This window comes from Choloepus didactylus, chromosome 4 (genome assembly GCF_015220235.1).
Source record: "Choloepus didactylus isolate mChoDid1 chromosome 4, mChoDid1.pri, whole genome shotgun sequence".
NCBI classification, from domain to species: domain Eukaryota; kingdom Metazoa; phylum Chordata; class Mammalia; order Pilosa; family Megalonychidae; genus Choloepus; species Choloepus didactylus.
In genome coordinates this window covers 99,852,394-99,871,263 of record NC_051310.1, presented here as the reverse complement: position 1 = coordinate 99,871,263, position 18,870 = coordinate 99,852,394, and the positions used below count along the sequence as shown (strand labels likewise).

The window sequence follows — 18,870 nt, the reverse complement described above, 5'->3', positions numbered from 1 at the left end:
GTCTGGCCCCTGCTACCCTCTCTCTGACCCCATTTCCCACCATTGCCCGCTTGATCACTCATTTCCAGGAACACCTGTCTGCTGGCTGTTCTTGATCAGGCCAAGCTTCCTCCCACCTTGGGTTCCCTCAGCTGGAAAGCTCTTCCACAGGGCTCGGCAGCTTCCTTCAGAGCTCACTCCGCTGTCACCTTGACTTTCACAGAGAGGTCTTCCCCGACCTCCCCATCTGAACCCTAGCTACTCTCACCTTATCACCCTATTTATTTCCTTCACAACATATATTTGTAAAATGCAAGTGTCGGAAATAAAGCGGTACCTGTAAGGGAATAAACGCTCTCTCGGTTCTGGAGGAGAAAAGAATTTATTTACGATCTTGCAAGATAGGGCGTCCAGCCAAACACATGGAAGGAAGGCTGGCGCGCCAGAGGAAGAGAGTGGCGATCTTTAAATTTCCTACTCCTAATTCGCAAGTCCCTCCCCTGTTTCCCCATTGATTGGGTACTACAGAGGTTACAGCCTATCCGAGAACACTAACTAATTCATCTTTTGAGATTTTAATTTGTACAGCCAATCCCAGAGAGTTTATTTAGTTTAAAAAAAGTTTTTCTTTTTGCTGTGAGTTCCTGCCTCTGATTTTACTTCATATTTCTTTACATTCCAGTAACCATGGTTACTTTTCCATATAAGGGGCTGGCAGATTCTTCTCTTTATCACGGGGCTTGTTTAAACTGGTTTTGCCTCCATTTCCCTTATTCCATGCTGTCTCTATGTGAAAACTAAACTTATCCCTTTCTTACAGCAAGTATTTAAATTTTTTTCTTACTTATTGTCTTTGTCTCCCATTTATCAGTTCTATGAGGCAGAGGCTGACTGTTCATCAGTCTAGCCCCAGGCCCAGTGCAGTGCTCAACAAATAATGTTTACTGAGTGAATTAGTGAATTAAAAAAAAGAGAGAGTAAACATCTCATCGTTTAGGGGCAGGCTCTAAGCGCATTATGTGTTCCTCTCCCCTCCCCCCACCTCCACCCCTGCGGGGAACGGTCTGTCTTTATTCCGTGTCAGTTATCTGAGACATAGCAATGTATGATGCTGTCACTAGAATTCAATTCCAAGCCCTTTCACCTAATATTTAGTTTGCTTCCTTTATGTGGTCCTTTGCTTGTGATTTTCACACCACCATCATTTGTGTTACTTTTTTTTAACAGCTTCACTGAGATATATTTCCAAAAAACTTACCCATTTAAAGAATATAATTCAATGGTTTTTACTATATTCAGAGTCATGCAGTCATCAGCATCTAATTTTAGAACATTTCCCTTACCCCCACCCCCAACAATAAAAAAACCCATATGCAAAAGCAGTCCCTCCCCATTCTCTACCACCGCCCAAGCCCCTGGCAACTACTAATCTACTTTCTGCCTATTCCGGACATTTCATATGAATGGAATCATACAATAGGTGACCTTTTGTGACTACCAAAACATCTTCAAGTTTCATCCATGTTGTATCATGTATCAGTACTGTACTTCACTGTTGAGTAATATTCCATTGTATGGATATACTACATTTTATTCATTCTCTCATCAGTCGAAGGACATTTGGGTTGTTTCCACTTTTGGGCTATTATGAATAATGCTCTTACCAACACATGCTTTTCTTTTGATTTCCTTTATTGTTCCTGGAACCTTCCTTCCTTTCTTCCCTTCTTTCTCTCTCTTTTTTTTTTTGTCTTTTTTTTAAATCAACATTAAATTTCTTTTTTTAAAAAGTGGTTTCATTCACACACCCATACAATCCATCCAAAGTGCACAATCAGCATAATCACAAAGTTGTGCATTCATCACCACAATCAATTTTAGAATATTTTTATTGCTCCTAGGAGAAAAACCCCATACCTCTTATACCTCCTATTATTGACATTTAGCCTTGTTGTGTTACCTTTGTTATAACTGATGAAAGAATATTAAAATATCACTGTTATCTATAGTCCATAGTTTCCATTAGCTGTATTTTTTCCCATATACCACCCTATTATTAACACTTTATAATAGTGACATACATTTGTTCTAGTTCATGGAAGAACATTCTTATATTTGTATTAGTAACCACATTCATTGTCCACAACAGGGTTTTCTATGTTATACAATCCCATGTTTCATTATCCAGCTTTCCTTCCAGTAACATACACAACCCTAAATTTCCCCCTTTCAACCAAAATCACACACAAAATTCAAGGCTGTTAATTATATTCACAGTAATGTGCTACCCAAAGTTGTTATTTTAGGTTATTTGTTTTTCTTAATCCTTTGCTTTGTTTTTGCTTGAAATGTTATAGGGGTTTTTGTTGTTGTTTGTTTAATTTTTCAAGTAAAGTTAAAAAATTTAAAAAAATAATGTGCTACCATCATCTCTATCCATTTCCAAAAATTTAAAATCAACCTTATTAAAAATTCTACATGAGTTAAGCATCAGCTCCCCATCCTCTACCCTCATTCTATCTCCTGGTAACCTATATTCTAGACATTAACTCCATGAGTTTGTTCATTGTATTTAGTTCATATTAGTGAGATCATACAATATTTGTCCTTTTGTGTCTGGCTTATTTCACTCAACATAATGTCCCCAGGGTTCATTCATGTTGTCACATGCATCAAGACTTCATTTCTTCTTACAGATGAATAATATTCCATCATATGTACATACCACATTTTGTTTATCCATTTGTCAGTTGATGGACACCTGGTTTGTTCCCATATTTTGGCAACTGTGAATAATGCTGTGTGAACATTGGTGTGAAAATGTGTGTTCACATCCCTGCTTTCAGTTCTCTGAGTATACACCTAGTAGCGGTTTTGTGGGTCATATGGCAATTCTATACTTAGCTTCCTGAGGAACCACCAAACTGTCTTCCAGAGCAGCTGCACCATTCTATCTTCTCACCATCAGTGAATAAGTGTTACTATTTTTCCACATCCTCTCCAACACTTGTCATTTTCTGATTTTTTAATAGTGGTCATTCTAGTAGGTGTGAAATGATATCTTGTTTTGATTTTGATTTGCATTTCCCTAATAGCCAGTGAAGATGAGCATCTTTTCATGTGCTTTTCAGCTATTTGTATTTCCTCTTTGGAAAAATGTCTATTCAAGTCTTTTGCCCATTTTTAAATTGGGTTGTTAGTCTTTTTATTTTTGCATTGTAGGATTTCTTTATATACTCTAAATGCTAAACCCTTATCAGATATGTGGTTTCCAAATTATTTTCTCCCATTAAGAAGGCTGCCTTTTTACCTTCTTGACAAAGTCCTTTGAGTCACAGAAGTATTCGATTTTGAGGTGGTCCCATTTATCTCTTTTTTTCTTTCATTGCTTGTGTTTTGGGTGTAAAGTCTAAGAAACCACTGCCGACCACAAGATCTTGCAGATGGTTCTCTAGATTTTCTTCTAGGAGTTGCATGGTCTAAATGTTACATTTAGATCTTTGATCCATTTTGAGTTAATTTTTGTATAAGGTGTGAGTTAGAGTTTTGTGTACTTCATGCCATCACTCAAATCCCTGAGACACTGCTTAATTTTTTCCATTCTTTTCTCTATCTGTTCTTCTGTCTATAATATTTCTATCCTGTCCTCTAGTTTGCTGATGCTTTCTTTTCCCTGTTCAAATCTGCTGTTGTATGCCTTTATGGTATTTTCAATCTCATTTATTGTGTTTTTCATTCCCATAAGTTTTTTTGTTTTGTTTTGTTTTTTTGTTTTTTTTTTTAATTCAGTTTTATTGTGATATATTCACATACCATAAAGTCATCTATGGTGTACAATTAACACTTCACAGCATCATCATATAGTTGTGCATTCATCACCTCAATCTATTTTTTTAATCATTTTTACTGAGATTGTTCAGATATCATACAATTATCCAAAGATCCAAAGTGTACAATCACTTGCCCCTGGGTACCCTCATATAGCTGTGCATCCATCACACTTAATTTTTGTTCAATTTTTAGAAACTTTCCATTATTCCAGACAAGAAATAAAGTGAAAGATGAAAAAAGAAAAAAAGAAAAGGAAACTCTAATCCTCCCCATCCCTAACCAACCCCTCTCAATTGCTGACTCATAGTATTGATACAGTACATTTGTTACTGTTTATGAAAAAATGTTGAAATACTACTAACTGTAGTATATAGTTTGTAATAGGTATATAGTTCTTCCCTATATGCCCCTCTATTATTAACTTCTAATTGTATTGTCATACATTTGTTCTGGTTCATGGAAGTGATTTCTAGTATTTGTACAGTTGATCATGGACATTGCCCACCATAGGATTCAGTTTTTTGCATTCCCATCTTTTGACCTCCAACTTTCCTTCTGGTGACATATATGACTCTGAGCTTCCCCTTTCCACCTCATTCACACGCCATTCAGCGCTGTTAGTTATTCTCACATTTTGCTACCAACACCCCTGTTCATTTCCAAACATTTAAGTTCATCCTAATTGAACATTCTGCTCATACTAAGCAACCACTCCCCATTCTTAAGCCTCATCCTATATCTCGGTACCTTATATTTCATGTCTATGAGTTTACATATTATAATTAGTTCCTATCAGTGAGAACCTGCAATAATTGTCCTAATGTGTCTGGCTTATTTCACTCAGTATATTGCCCTCGAGGTTTTGTCATCAACCTATTTTTTTCTTTTAATATGGCTTTGTTCACTCACCATACATTCCATCCCAAGTAAATAATGGATGGTTTTCTGCATGGTCATACATTTATGTGTTCACCACCTTCACCACTATCTATATAAGAGCATCTACATTTCTTCCACAAGGCAGGAGGGAGAGTCAAAGAAGGTAGAGAGGCAAAAGAAAGAGGAAGAAAAAATGACAGCTAGGAAGCAGCAAAAGGAAAAATAACCTTAAATCAAAGTAGAATAAAGAATCAGACAATACCACCAATGTCAAGTGTCTAACATGTCTCCCCTATCCCCCCCTCTTATCTGCATTCACCTTGGTATATCACCTTTGTTACATTAAAGGAAGCATAATACAATGATTCTATTAGTTACAGTCTCTAGTTTATGCTGATTGCATCCCTCCCCCCAATGCCTCCCCATTTTTAACACCTTGCAAGGTTGACATTTGCTTGTTCTCCCTCGTAAAAGAACATATTTGTACATTTTATCACAATTGTTGAATACTCTAGATTTCACCAAGTTACACAGTGCCAGTCGTTATCTTTCCTCCTTTCTTGTGGTGTCTCAGATGCTCCCCACCTTCCTCTCTCAACCGTATTCATAGTTACCTTTGTTCAGTGTACTTACATTGCTGTGCTACCATCTCCCAAAATTGTGTTCCAAACCACACACTCCTGTCTTCTATCACCCTGTAGTGCTCCCTTTAGTATTTCCTGTAGGGCAGGTGTCTTGTTCACAAAGTCTCTCATTTTCTGTTTGTCAGAAAATATTTTGAGCTCTCCCTCATATTTGAAGGACAGCTTTGCTGGATACAGGATTCTTGGTTGGTGGTTTTTCTCTTTCAGTATCTTAAATATATCACACCACTTCCTTCTTGCCTCCATGGTTTCTGCTGAGAGATTAGCACATAATCTTATTAAGCTTCCTTTGTATGTAATGGATCGCTTTTCTCTTGCTGCTTTCAGGATTCTCTCTTTGTCTTTGACATTTGATAATCTGATTATTAAGTGTCTTGGCGTAGGCCTATTCAGATCTCTTCTGTTTGGAGTATGCTGAGCTTCTTGGATCTGTAATTTTATGTCTTTCATAAGAGATGGGAAATTTTCATTGATTATTTCCTCTATTATTGCTTCTGCCCCCTTTCCCTTCTCTTCTCCTTCTGGGACACCAATGATAACGTACATTATTGTACTTTGTTTCATCCTTGAGTTCCCAGAGACGTTGCTCATATTTTTTCATTCTTTTCTCCATCTGCTCCTTTGCGTGTAGGCTTTCAGATGTTTTGTTCTCCAGTTCCTGAGTGTTTTCTTCTACCTCTTGAGATCTGCTGTTGTATGTTTCCATTGTGTCTTTCATCTCTTGTGTTGTCCCTTTCATTTCCATAGATTCTACTAGTTGTTTTTTTGAACTTTTGATTTCTGAAGTATATATGCCCAGTGTTTCCTTTACAGCCTCTATCTCTTTTGCAATATCTTCTCTAAACTTTTTGAATTGATTTAGCGTTAGTTGTTTAAATTCCTGTATCTCAGTTGAAGTGTACGTTTGTTCCTTTGACTGGGCCATAACTTTGTTTTTCTTAGTGTAGGCTGTAATTTTCTGTTGTCTAGGCATGGTTTCCTTGGTTATCCAAATCAGGTTTTCCTGGACCAGAACAGGCTCAGGTCCCAGAGGGAAGAAATATTCAGTATCTGGTTTCCCTGCGGGTGTGTCTTAGAAAATTGCTCCACCCTTTGATGCCTCAGGTCACTGTGCTTTTCTGCCCAGCAGGTGATGCCTGTTAGCCTATAATTCTTGACTGGTGTGAGGAGGTGTGGCCATGTTCCCCGAGGCTCTGGGGTCTGGTTCTGAATGGAAAGGGCCCCACCCCTTTCCTCCTAGAGAAGACAGACCCTCTAGGTGGAGGTCATTAGCATTTTGATGGTCTCATTCCCTGCTTGTGCTGTCTCCACCCTTCCCCGTGTCACAGCCCTGGAAACTGAAAATAATTGGGGCTTTCTCCACTGAGCCGAAAAAGAAACAGATAGTCCCCTTCAGACCCAGTCCAAGGCAACCCTCTGGCTCTCCAAGGTCAGTCGTCACCTAAAGCCTCTGTCTGTTTTTTGGGGATGTGTACCTGTAGTGATCAATTCATACTCGCTACTTAAAACCCCAGTTGGAGCTCAGCTGAGCTATATTCGCTTGCTGGGAGAGAACTTCTCTCTGGCACCATGAGGCTTTCCAGCTTGGGCTATGGGGGAGGGGGTCTCGAGACTTGGATCCGCAGGTTTTACTTACAGATTTTATGCTGCATTCTCGGGCATTCCTCCCAATTCAGGTTGGTATATGATGAGTGGATGGTCTCGTTTGTCCCCCCGCAGTTATTCTGGATTATTTACTAGTTGTTTCTGGTTTTTTGTAGTTGTTCCAGGGGGACTACTTAGGTTCCACTCCTCTCTATGCTGCCATCTTGCCCCGCCTCCTCATTCCCATAAGTTTTGTTATTTTACTTTTCATGCTTTCAATTTCTTCTTTATGCTCACTCAGTGTATTCTTAATATTCTTTATCTCTTTAGCCATATTTCCCTTCATCTCCTTGAATTGATTTAGAAGATTTGTTTGAACATCTTTGATTAGTTGTTCCAAATTCTATACCTCCTCCAACTTTTTAATTTGTTCCTTTGACTGGGCTGTATCTTCTTGTTTCTTAGTATGGCTTATAAATTTTTGCTGATGTCTAGGCATCTGATTATCTTGATGTGTTTACTCTGATGGTCAGTTTAGCTCTCTCATCTAGAGTTTTATTGTTAATTGGCTTTGTTTTAAGGCTCTTCTTTGACACTTTGTTCAGCTTATTCTAGATCTTTAAAATTGCTCATGTTTAACTGATAAAAACAGGGCCAGGGACTCATGAAGGAGGTGTGGACCAGTTCCAAAGGGCTCTGGGGAGAGGGTCAGGAAAGATGCCAAAAAGCCTTTTTTTTTTTTTTTACATCTCCCTGAAGCTGCACTTTCCTGGGCTTCCCAGCAGATGGTGCTCTTCAGCAAACCTTTCCCTGCAGCCCTAAGCAGGGATTGTATTTTTAACCTCCACCCGGTGGTGCTGAAACAATGGATGTAGGGATTCCTGTTCCAAGCAGGCTAGAACCACAATTCAGAGCCAGAACTCAGCAATCCAAACTTGCCAGAAGCCACACTCGGTATTCCACCGTGTCCCCCCGTTCCCGGGGAGGAAGGCCTTCACACCCAGCCAGGGTCCATACCCGAGACAAGCCTTGAGAGTGGGGGATGGGTGCTGGCCACTGCTGCAGGAGCCATTCACTCACCTTTTTTGCTGCAGCTTCTTAGTCTCTCCATCCTGCTCTTTCCTGGATGCTGTACAGTGTCTCCCTGGCCTCTGGAGCCCCAGAACCGTTGATTCAGACAGTTTCTGCCTGTCCACTAGATGCTTTTGTAGCTGCTAGTATGTCCTGTAGCTCCCCTACTCTGCCATCTTCTCCAGAAGCCAATGATCTCAGACAAGTGGTTCGGACATAGATTCTTCCTCTTCCTCTATCAGTGCCGAGGCAGGGCTGTGCTCGTTCTCTGTGGCCACGCCCCAATGTTAAATTTCTTGAACTTGATAACTTGTCCTCGAGGGTTTGCTGCCATCTTCCTATTTTCTATTTCAATTATGTTCAGTGGCAATTAGTCAGTACTTTACACCACCTGGACTAGGGATGTGACAGAGCTGGACTAGCATCTCAGGAGGGTCCCTGCCAGTGGCGTGCAGTATGTGCAGACATCTGGGCTTCGGCTGCAGCAGAGAGGACGAGAGGAAGGGGAGTGAGAATGTTTGGAGGTAAGGTCAGCTAGGAAGCTGCTGCCCTGGAACACAAGGACAGCCAGGACTGACCTACAGTCGGATCGTGGTACTCAAAGTGAACACGACCACTTAAGAGACAGGCAGAAGGAATCCAGCATGTTGCACTCCAACCCTCCCACCCCTCCTGAAATGTTTCTTGTGTAATAAAAATTATAAGTCTCCCAAAAATCCTTGTACCTTGACTTTCTCAGTAGCATACGTATTGCCCAAAGTGCATGCATATACCATATGGAATTAAAGCCTGGAATCGTTCCCATCCCTGGAAAAGTGAAAAAATGCTTGAGATAAATCTTCTAATCCAGCGATTTCTCCCTTCTCACACCATCCCTGTTAGTAAAGGAGGCAAAACAGAGCCTCTTGGGAAGAAGCTGGGCCTTGGAAAACTTGCTCCCTCCTGCTGTACTGGATTTTCAGGTGAAAGAAAGTTGCCCTGGTGCCTGGTGTTTCCAGTGGGTTTTGCTGTGTAGATCCCTCTGGCAATCATTGTTGAGTGTGTACTCAGCCATGCCAGGGCTGGAAGCCATAGGAACTAGAGATGAAGGAGTCCCATCCCCTACTTTGGAGGAGCCACTGGTCTCTGAGGGCCTGGGCAGGTGCACAAACCACTGCAGGAGGAAACACACTTGCATCGTGTGGCCCTCTGTGCAGATACTGCTGGTTTGTTCATTCCATAGGGAGAGAGGTGACAGTATTAATAGATCAAACCAATGACTTGATTCCATCATTTTGCACTTCCAACTCTTTGATGGCATTAGATCCAGGCCTGCAGAGTCAACTGCCCCAGCAGGCACCTCTGCCTGGAAGTCGCAGGGCTTGCCAAACTTGCACAGTTAAAACTGAACTCATCACTCTCCTCCCAAATCTGCTCTTTGTCCTGTGTTCCCCATCTCAGCAAAGGGCCCTGTAGGGGTTGAATAGTGTCTTCCCCAAATAAAGTCATAACTTTATTTGGAAATAGGGTCTTTGCAGACATAATTAGTTAAGGATGTTGAGAGGAAAGCATCCTGGATTTAGGGTGGACCCTAAATTCAATGACTGGTGTCCTTACAAGGAAAGGAGAGGACACAGAGAGACAGAAGTTGAGGTGATGGAGCTACAAGCCAAGGAATGTCAAGAATTGCTGGCTAGAAAGAGGCAAGGAAGGACTCTCCCTAGCACCTTCAGAAGGAGAGTGGCCCTGCTGACACTGTGATTTTGGACTTCTGGTCTCTAGAACTGTAAGAGAATAAATTTCTGTTGTTTTCTGCCACCAAGTTTATGGTTCTTTGCTCTGGCAGCCCTAGGAAACTACATAGTTAGGTGTCCAAACCTAAGCCTGGCTACCACCCTCCACGCCATCATTTGATTAAAAAAAAAGATTCTCTGTGCATCTACTATATTCCAGGCCCTGTGCTAGAAGTGCTAGACACAGGGAGAAAGTGATGACACCAGGAAGTGAAGTCCCTGCCCTCTTAGACCTTTGAGTGGTTCTAACTGGTCAGAACCAATGTCTACTTTGTATAACAAACATTTGGAATATCCTCTTTATCTTCCTGAAAAGGAACTCAAGAATAATATAAACTATTTATATGCATAATGAAAAAACAAAGTCAATTAAATTTTAAAACTTCAATATAAAAGAGAAATAAAAGGAATATTGGAATAAAATAATATGCACTTCTATATGTACGTGCTCAGACCTAAACAGCAGAAGACATAATGAAGCAGTCAGATGATTGCACCTACTTGTAATGAATAAATGTGGATTTCAGAGAAGTAAGATAATATTCAGGCAACACTTAACATGAACTACCACGACTCTGGCAAAGAGAGAATGAAGACTATTACAGGAGTGGGGTCTAGGGACTCACAGCACAGTCAAGCAAAATTCACAAACAATTAGATTTGCCAGCAGGAATCCTGGGTAATGTCTTCTTTCTCAGTCATGAGCTATGTTGCCATTGACAGCATAATTTTCCAAAATGATGATGAACTCTTGTTAAAGTTGCAAACAAAGCAGAATTCACACCTCCCTTGATTTTTCACAGTAGTTGACTTCCTGGAAAATTCAGCGTATGTCAAAACCATGTAAGAAATTTTTTAGAATTTAACTCTGTAAAACAGAATTAGGTTCCAGGCTCAGATAATTATAAACAGTTTTGTACCTACAGGCGTGTCCGACTGTGCCCACAGGACATGGCACAGTTCTCCACTGGGCAGGACTGTTGGGGTACTGCAGGGCATCCAGCATCGCCAGCCCCCGTGCGACATGTGGCATCAGCACCACCAGTCATCGCATCCACCAAAACACCCCACGCAGTTCAAGACGCCAGAGCAGGATCCCTTCCATTAATAACATTGGTCTACCAGGGAAGTCTTCAAACAGTTTATCCCAAGCCAGGGTAACATGTGCTGTAAAACAGATTCCACGGAGTGCGGGAGCTCCGAGCTGGGGTATCTAGGAACTAGGCAAGAGGAAGTAGGCAAGAGGCTCACAGGACTCAATGCAGACAGATTTACAAGCAGACGAGATTCTAGGGAGGCCAGTTTTTCAAACAGAAAGAAGGGAAGGAAAAAGGATGCAGGCAGACGGGAAGGCATGAGCAACGGAATGGAGGTGAATGACAATCTACAAGGTATGTGGGGAGATGCAGGGCTGAAGCTCAAAGGGCCAGTGGAAAGAGGCCGGAGAACGAGGCCGCACACCTGTCACTGTATGCAACCTGGGCTCAGTCCTGGGGAGGTAATGGGGAGCCATCTAATACACTCTCTGTCTTACTTGTAAGTGCATCATTTTGCTTAATGAATCTGGGCCAAACATTTGTCCCTGTGAGGCCCAGAAGCAAGGGCTGGAAATGCAATCCAGGGGTGTTGATTGATTTGAATTGACCTGACTGAACTCCTGTTTGCTCACATTGCAGGGCCTGGCTTTGCTCTCTCTGCCCAAGTACACAAGTCAAGTACAGAGGTTGCATTATAAACAGTGATAAAGCTTCCCGCAACAGATAATGACTCCCAGTGCTCTTTCTAGAGTAGCCAAGCCCTGGGCTATGAGGTTAATGGACTGAACATTTGTAAGCCCATTCCCACGGTCGCAGGGGTAGATAGAGAAATTGTTACCACTTTCAAATGTCCACTCTCAGCAAAGGTACCAGGGCTATAGCAGAAAGTTATTCAGGCAAACCTAGGTCCCTGTGCTCATGCTGCTACTTTCTAGATGTATGAACTTGAACTTTTATTCCCTCATCTGTAAAATGAAGTAAACACCCTGAAGAGCGTTCTTAAGATTCTACAAATAATATAAGTGGCAACTTATAAATCTTTAAAAATGCTTGAGCAAGCAGGGGCTAATAATACTGTAAAAACCTGCTGAATCCCCCATTCTCCCAGGTTGACCAGAAAGGTGAATTAAATCAGAATCCTTCTACACAGAATTTCAAACAATCCTCCAGACACAGTAACGGATATTTGATTTTGTGGGGCCTGCCTCTGAGGAACCCACAGTCTGCAGGGGGAACTACACAGATAGTTCTGGGAGATGGTTGTGGGAGGAAGGGGCTGCTCGGGAGGCATCCAGGTGGTCCTGGCTGATAGGGCTTGGGAGGGATCCTAGACAGGTAACTTTTCAGTCATGACCAAAGAAACCCCCAGTTCACTGGAATTCTCCCAGAGGTCTTCAAGACCGACTTGCTGTGTGATAAGAGCTCCTTTAGTGCTGGAGAACAACCTGCTCTTTAAATATGTGGTGAGATAAGGCATCTGGGGAGCAATTTTACTCCCATGGCACCCCACCTCCCTCTCTGATACTAAAGCCTTGGAGGGACCATAAAAATGATTTCACAGCTGAAGAAGTTGGTGTCCAGAGAGGGACAGTTACCTGCCCAAGGTGACAGTGAGCAAACTTGAGGCTCATCACTTACATCCAAGACCACATGTAAATACCTTTATAAAAGTCCTCCTTGCTCCCAGGGCAGTGACCAACCTAACCATCTCTAAGAGGAAGTCATTGATACCATCATCAAATGAACATTCTAGGCTTGCTCTGTCTAATAATGAAGCCATAAGCCACAAGTGGCTATTGAGCACTTGAAATCTGGCTAGTTCAAACTGAGGTGTGCTGTAAGTGTAAAATACACACTGATCCCAAAACAGTCCAAACAAAAGAATGTAAAACATTTCATTCATCATTTTTAAATTGATTACTTATTGAAATAATGTTCTAAATATATCATGTTAAATAAAAACACTGTTAAAATTGATTTCACCTTTTGGTGTAAAGGCTAAGAATCCATTACCTAATACATGGTCCTAAAGATATTTCTCATGTTTTCTTGTAAGAGCTTTAAAGTATTAGCACTTATATTTAGATTGTTGATTCATTTCAAATTAATTTTTGCATATTTGGTGAGAGTAGGGGTCCAAATTCATTCTTTTGCACGTGAATTTCCAGTTGTGCCAGCAATATTTGTTGAAAAGACTATTGTTTCCTTCATTGAACAGACTTGGTACCCTTGCCAAAAATCAACTAGACATAGATGTGTGGGTTTATTTCTGAACTCTTGTTCTAGTTTGCTAATGCTGCCAGAATGCAAAACACCAGAGATGGATTGGCTTTTATAAAGGGGGTTTATTTGGCCACACAGTTACAGTCTTAAGGCCATAAAGTGTCCAGGGTAACACATCAGCAATCAGGTACCTTCACTAGAGGATGGCCAGTGGTGTCCGGAAAACCTCTGTTAGCTGGAAAGGCATGTGGCTGGTGTCTGCTCCAAAGTTCTGGTTTCAAAATGGTTTTCTCCCAGGATGTTCCTCTCTAGGCTGCAGTTCCTCAAAAACGTCACTCTTAGTTGCACTTGGGGTATGTATCCTCTCTTAGCTTCTCTGGAGCAAGAGTCTGCTTTCAACGACCATCTTCAAAATGTCTCTCATCTGCAGCTCCTGTGGTTTCTTCAAAGTGTCCCTCTTGGCTGTAGCTCCTCTTCAAAATGTCACTCACATAGTTCCTTCTGTTTGTCAGCTCATTTATATGGCTCCAGTAATTTAATTCAGACCCACCCTCAATGGGTGGGCCAACACCTCCATGGAAATTATCCAATCAGAGTCATCACCCACAGTTGGGTGGGGCACATCTCCATGGAAACACTCAAAGAATTACAATCTAATTAACACTGATAGGTCTGCCCACACAAGATTACATCAAAGATAATGGCATTTGGGGGGACATAATACATTCAAACTGGCACAACTCTCAATTCCTTTCCACTGGTTTATATGTATATCCTTATGCCAATAACACACCATTTTAATTAATGTAGCATTGTGGTTAAGTTTTGAAATGGGAAGTGTGAATGGTTTCTACATTTTTAAATGGTTGTTAAAAATCAAAAGAATAATATTTCATGAGATATGAAAATTATATGAAATTCAAATTTCAGTGTCCATAAATAAAGTTTTATTGGAACACAGCTATACCCATTTACTGAGGACCCCAAAGAGCTTTTGTTAACAGGTATTAGAGCTATCGATATTTACCATATTAGAAATTAAACCTGAGATAACTTAAAATTACTTATTAATGTTAAAATAACAGCCCATTATCTATTAGCTTAATTAACATATTTTATGAAAAATAACGATATTTTCCAAAATAAAAAGTATTTAGTGAGAAGAGAGGCATTGTTTTTACATGTTTGCAAATGTCTTTAATGTCTGGCTTAATAGAAAACAGCTGGATTCTCACGTCTGCTCTCCACTGAATCTGTCAGAATATCACACATGTAACTTTTGGAAATCTCTACACTTGTGAAAGTGAGAGTGAAAAAGGCAAATAATGTCTTGGTATTATTAAGAAAATAGTTTTGACCTCACAGACTCTCTGAAAAGGTCCCAGGGGCCCCAGTAGACCCTAGACCACACTTCGAGAACAAGCGCCTAAGAGGCAGGTAGGGACTTGACCCAGAAGCCTCCACCCTCCAGAGGCACTTCCCCAAGGGCTCCAATTATCTTAATGTCATCAGAGCAGGAGGGACTGTTTGTTAACAAAACAGATGGCTGAAACAATTGTCCACTGGCCAAACAAGCAGCCTTCCAGATGCGTGAAATTCTGTCGCTGGGCCTCTGCCATCACCCGAGCAGCACAGAAGAATCCAGTGAGCTCGGAATGGGGCACTAGACCTCAGAAGCCCATCTGATCTCAGGTTCAAGCCGCTGAATGAGGATGCTGTTGCCTAATTCTGCCAAATTAAAGGTTGTCTGAATCTTGCTCCTCAAATTTTGTTGCATCTTTTCCTGGAGATGCCTTGGGCCCATGCTACTGCATCTATGCCAGGAAGATCCACTTAGAGTCTAAGTCTTACAAGGACAACTTGCAGATCAACATTTAATCACAGCTGACACAACACTGTGAATGTAATTAACACCACTGAATTATATATTTGAATGCGGTTAAAAGCGGAAATTTTAAGTTGTACATGTTATTAGAATAAAAATGTTTTTAAAAACCATAGGACTGTACAACACAGTGAACCCTAATGTAAACTATGGAATATAGTTAATAGTATAATTATAATAATTTTGTTTCATCAATTGTGACAAAGCTACCACAATAATGCAAAGTGTTACTAACAGGAAAAACTATGTACAGGGGGAGTGGGGGATATGAGAACTCTGTATTTTCTGCATGATATTTCTGTAAACCTACAACTTCTATAATAAAAAATAAAATAATTTAAGAATATTAAAAGAATGGCAGCCAGCTAAGGTGGGACACCTTTGAGTTGGAAAGAAATTAATGTTTTATTATATTTACTCGTACCATTTACCTCCTGTCAAGTTCACTCCTTGGGTACTTTGTAGCACTTATTCCTCTTGTTTTCCTTGCAAATTTAAAAATTAACTTTATTGTGTGAGTCCAAAATGAAGAAAGCTAACATTTAGTGGGTAGTTGAAAATAGTGCCAGGCGCTAACCGCGATAGCTGCTGGTTAGATAATTTTAAGACTGAGATAACTAGGAGTTGGTCCCCTCTAAACAGTGGTAACCCCATGTTCCCCTGCCCTAGGCAGTGTGATCAAGAGAAAATTCAAGGTGCTCCTTTAAATCCACCCACTACCACCTGTGTGACCTTGGGCAAGTCACCTTCTCTTATACTCTTCATCTGGGAAGTGGGATGATACCAAATTCAACAGATTTATGAAGTTTTTGTAGAATAAACATATTCAGTAAATGCAGAGCATCCAAAACGATCCTGGTCACAGAGGAGATAATCAGTAATGTTTCTTTCTTCTCCCCCTCTCCGCCTTCCCCCCAAACACATACACTGTCTTCCTCGGGGACCAGACCCAACACCTGGGAGCCAAAGCAGCACAGAATTTGGAATCACAGAACCAGGTTAAAGCCCTGCTGTGCCATTTCCTAGCTGGGTATCACTGGGCAAGTCACTTTGCCTCTCTGAGCCTCAGGTTTCTCAACTGTAACATGGGAATTGTACCTTTGCCTTTCTCACGGGGTTGTTGTCATAGTTCAAGAGAGAGGGCCTCAATTAAGGCAGTGGTAATAGTGAACAAAAAAGATTTTTAAAGGCAATTTGGTGGCTGGGTTAGCTGCCTCTATTCATCTCCTGTGAGAGAAGAGGTTCCTAGGACTGAAAACATAGTCCTCTTTGCAGAGGTTCTGGCTTGTCTACCTGGAACACTTGGTATGCAAATGAGCAGCACGTTAGAAATGGCAAAAAAAAAATGTACCAGAGCAGGAACAGAAGACACAGAATTCTGGCCTGTGCACAGGCCATGGGGAATCTAATCCAAGTGAAATTACATGATAGTAATGATGTGTGGTTTGGAAAGGGCTTCAGTTTCCCCAACTCTAACACAGGAGAAAGGAACGGTGCAGGTGGAATCTTTAAAAAATCTGATTCTGGTCTAAAATTCCACATTCTCTGAATTTCTGGTCACATTCCTGCCCTCTTTCCCATGGCCGAGGCCTCTAACAGCACTAGTCCACAATGAACAAAGAATGGGGGGGAGGCCTCTAAAGGCTCGGTTAAAAATCCCTTGAACTGTTGAACTGCTTCCTGCCCATCTGATAGAGCTGATTGTGTAACAGTGTTACCAAGATGAAGCATTACCCCAGGATCAGCACTCATAAGAATTTCCACCTAACCTTTGTCTGAGCTATGTTTGCTTTCAGAAATTAAGTGCAGGAAGCCAGTAACCATAAGAGCAGCCCAAATGATCACGGTTATGCACTGTGTGCAGAAGTGCCAAGTGCAGACAGAAAGTACTAAAGTGATGAGCGTGGATGGAAGGTACCAGGTGTTGAGTGCAGATGGTGCCAAGTGCACAGAACGACCATCTGTACATGCCCAGTCCATGCCTCCTCATCCCCTATAAAATAATCTCACTCAATTCCAAGCCAAAGAGAAGGAGAAATGACCCAGACACCCAGTGGAGGATTTGACTCTGGCCTGTAGTCAGCAAGTGCCCTCTCTATTGACTTCATTGAGTAAACGATGGTTTCCCAGCTCCAAACTACTTCTGGGGGCACCATGGACACCGGGCATTGGACACATGGGCCAAAGCTCAGTTGAACAAAAGCATTTTTAGGAAAACGATTGCCTCCACCTACCCATCATCATGTCCTTGGCATTCTGGATGATCCAAGAACTGTTGCTGAACCCAGGTGAGGAGACTAGGACTTTCGTGTATGTCTTCCCTGCCTTCCCTTCTGGCAAGTAAAATGTCGAGGAACTGCAGGGAAAGGTTTCTTTGCAACCGCAGGTACCCACTGGACAAAAATGATCGATGCTAACACTTCCACAATTTGAGAAACTTCATACATATTTACCCATATATCTAGGCATAAATGTTCACTGTCATCATGAATAAAGTATATGTACTATTTTAAGCCTCTTAGTAATCATCCTGTAATTGAGTCTCCTCCCTCCCTTTGATGTGAGAACTCCTACCAGAACCTCAAGGAAGATCAGGTCCTATGTGACCTTACATTGGCACAATAAACAAGTCATTGAAAAGAGAAAAGAAAAAAAGAGAAAATAATCTCACTCACCTCCTTTTCAGGAGAGGTTGCCTTTGGGATGATTCCACCTGTCTCTATTCTTTGACCAAAGAATTAAAGTTCTGTTTTGCTTCACCAAATCTCGTTTCTTTCTATTGATGCGACACCGTATAGGAGACCCATTTCCAGGGCCCAAACCATGGAGGGTCAGTAATAAAGGACGGCCTGTCTGATGGCTACTGTTATCGCTGGAGAGCAACAAAATAATGTCAGAAAACCCCAACCAAAATCCCTTGAAACTTCAGTATCAAAGGAAAATTTAAAAGCACCAGTGATCACCTTCCAAACTTGGACCCGGTTTCTACTGTAACTCCTTGCCTTCAGCCTAAGCAGTGGTTCTCAATTGCCATCACCCAAGAACTTGTTAGCCACATTCTCAGCCCCACTCCAGATCCAGGAAATCATTCGAAACTCTGGGAGTGGAGCCTCCCAAGTGACTCTGATGCATATTCAAATTCGAGAACCATTATCCTAAAGAAACTACCAACATCTTTTAAAGCACAAAGTCCTGACTTGCTCATCAAGGTCCTGGGGTTGGTTTGGGCTGAGCCAGTGCATGAGTCCGCACCAGGTTCTGCTACTTCCCAGCTGTGGGAACCTGGGCAAGTAGCTGAACTGCTCTCAGTCTCAGTTTGCTCACCTGCAAGAGGGAGATAATACCTATGGAATCAACTGCCCTGAGGTTAGAAATAACACATGGACGGACTGTGCCACTAAAAGGTATTTAGCCTAGACTGCGTTTGTTTATAAACCCCAGAAAACGTCCTGGAATTTGTCACACTTCTCTGGACACAGTTAAATCCCTTAAGTCCTCTCAAGTCTCACGTTTGTATCCAAGGACTCATAGACAGCCAAGCAAATTCTGTCCTCCAACCTAAGAGGCTCAGAGGGCCTGAGATGGCCTGCCCAGGCCGTGGTCAAAGGGTGGATCAGCTTTCTCCAGCCTTGTAGGTCAGCTCGACCGATACCCTCCTTTTCTGCGAAGGGACGGTGCAAGGAAGGCCTTGCTCAATGTCGCTACGCGAGACGGTGGCGGAGCTTGGCCCGGGCCAGGTCTCCTCACTCTTGGTCCAAGGCTTTCACTCCGCGTCCTCACTGACTCCTTCCGCTCCAGGTCACAGGTCGCCAAGGATCACTCCACACGCCTCCACTACACCCTCCGAGGGACTCTCCCAGGCCCAGCATCCCCACCGGAGCAATCCGAGCTCCCCCCGGCCGGAAGTCCCGGGCCGCTCCTCCAGCCGCGCGCGCGGCACCAAGCGTGCTGGGCAGCAACTCCCG

The 18,870-nt window shown here is 41.9% G+C and overlaps 1 protein-coding gene across 1 annotated transcript in view; it reads right to left on the bottom strand.

Moving 5' to 3' along the window:
• IDH3A (isocitrate dehydrogenase (NAD(+)) 3 catalytic subunit alpha) overlaps positions 1–18,798 on the bottom strand; it is a 40,527-nt gene extending 21,729 nt beyond the window's left edge. Inside the window, exon 1 of the mRNA XM_037833275.1 lies at positions 17,581–18,798. The gene's annotated coding sequence lies outside the window, so the exon portion shown is untranslated. The remainder of the gene's footprint in view (positions 1–17,580) is intronic.
• Positions 18,799–18,870: the final 72 nt, after the last annotated feature.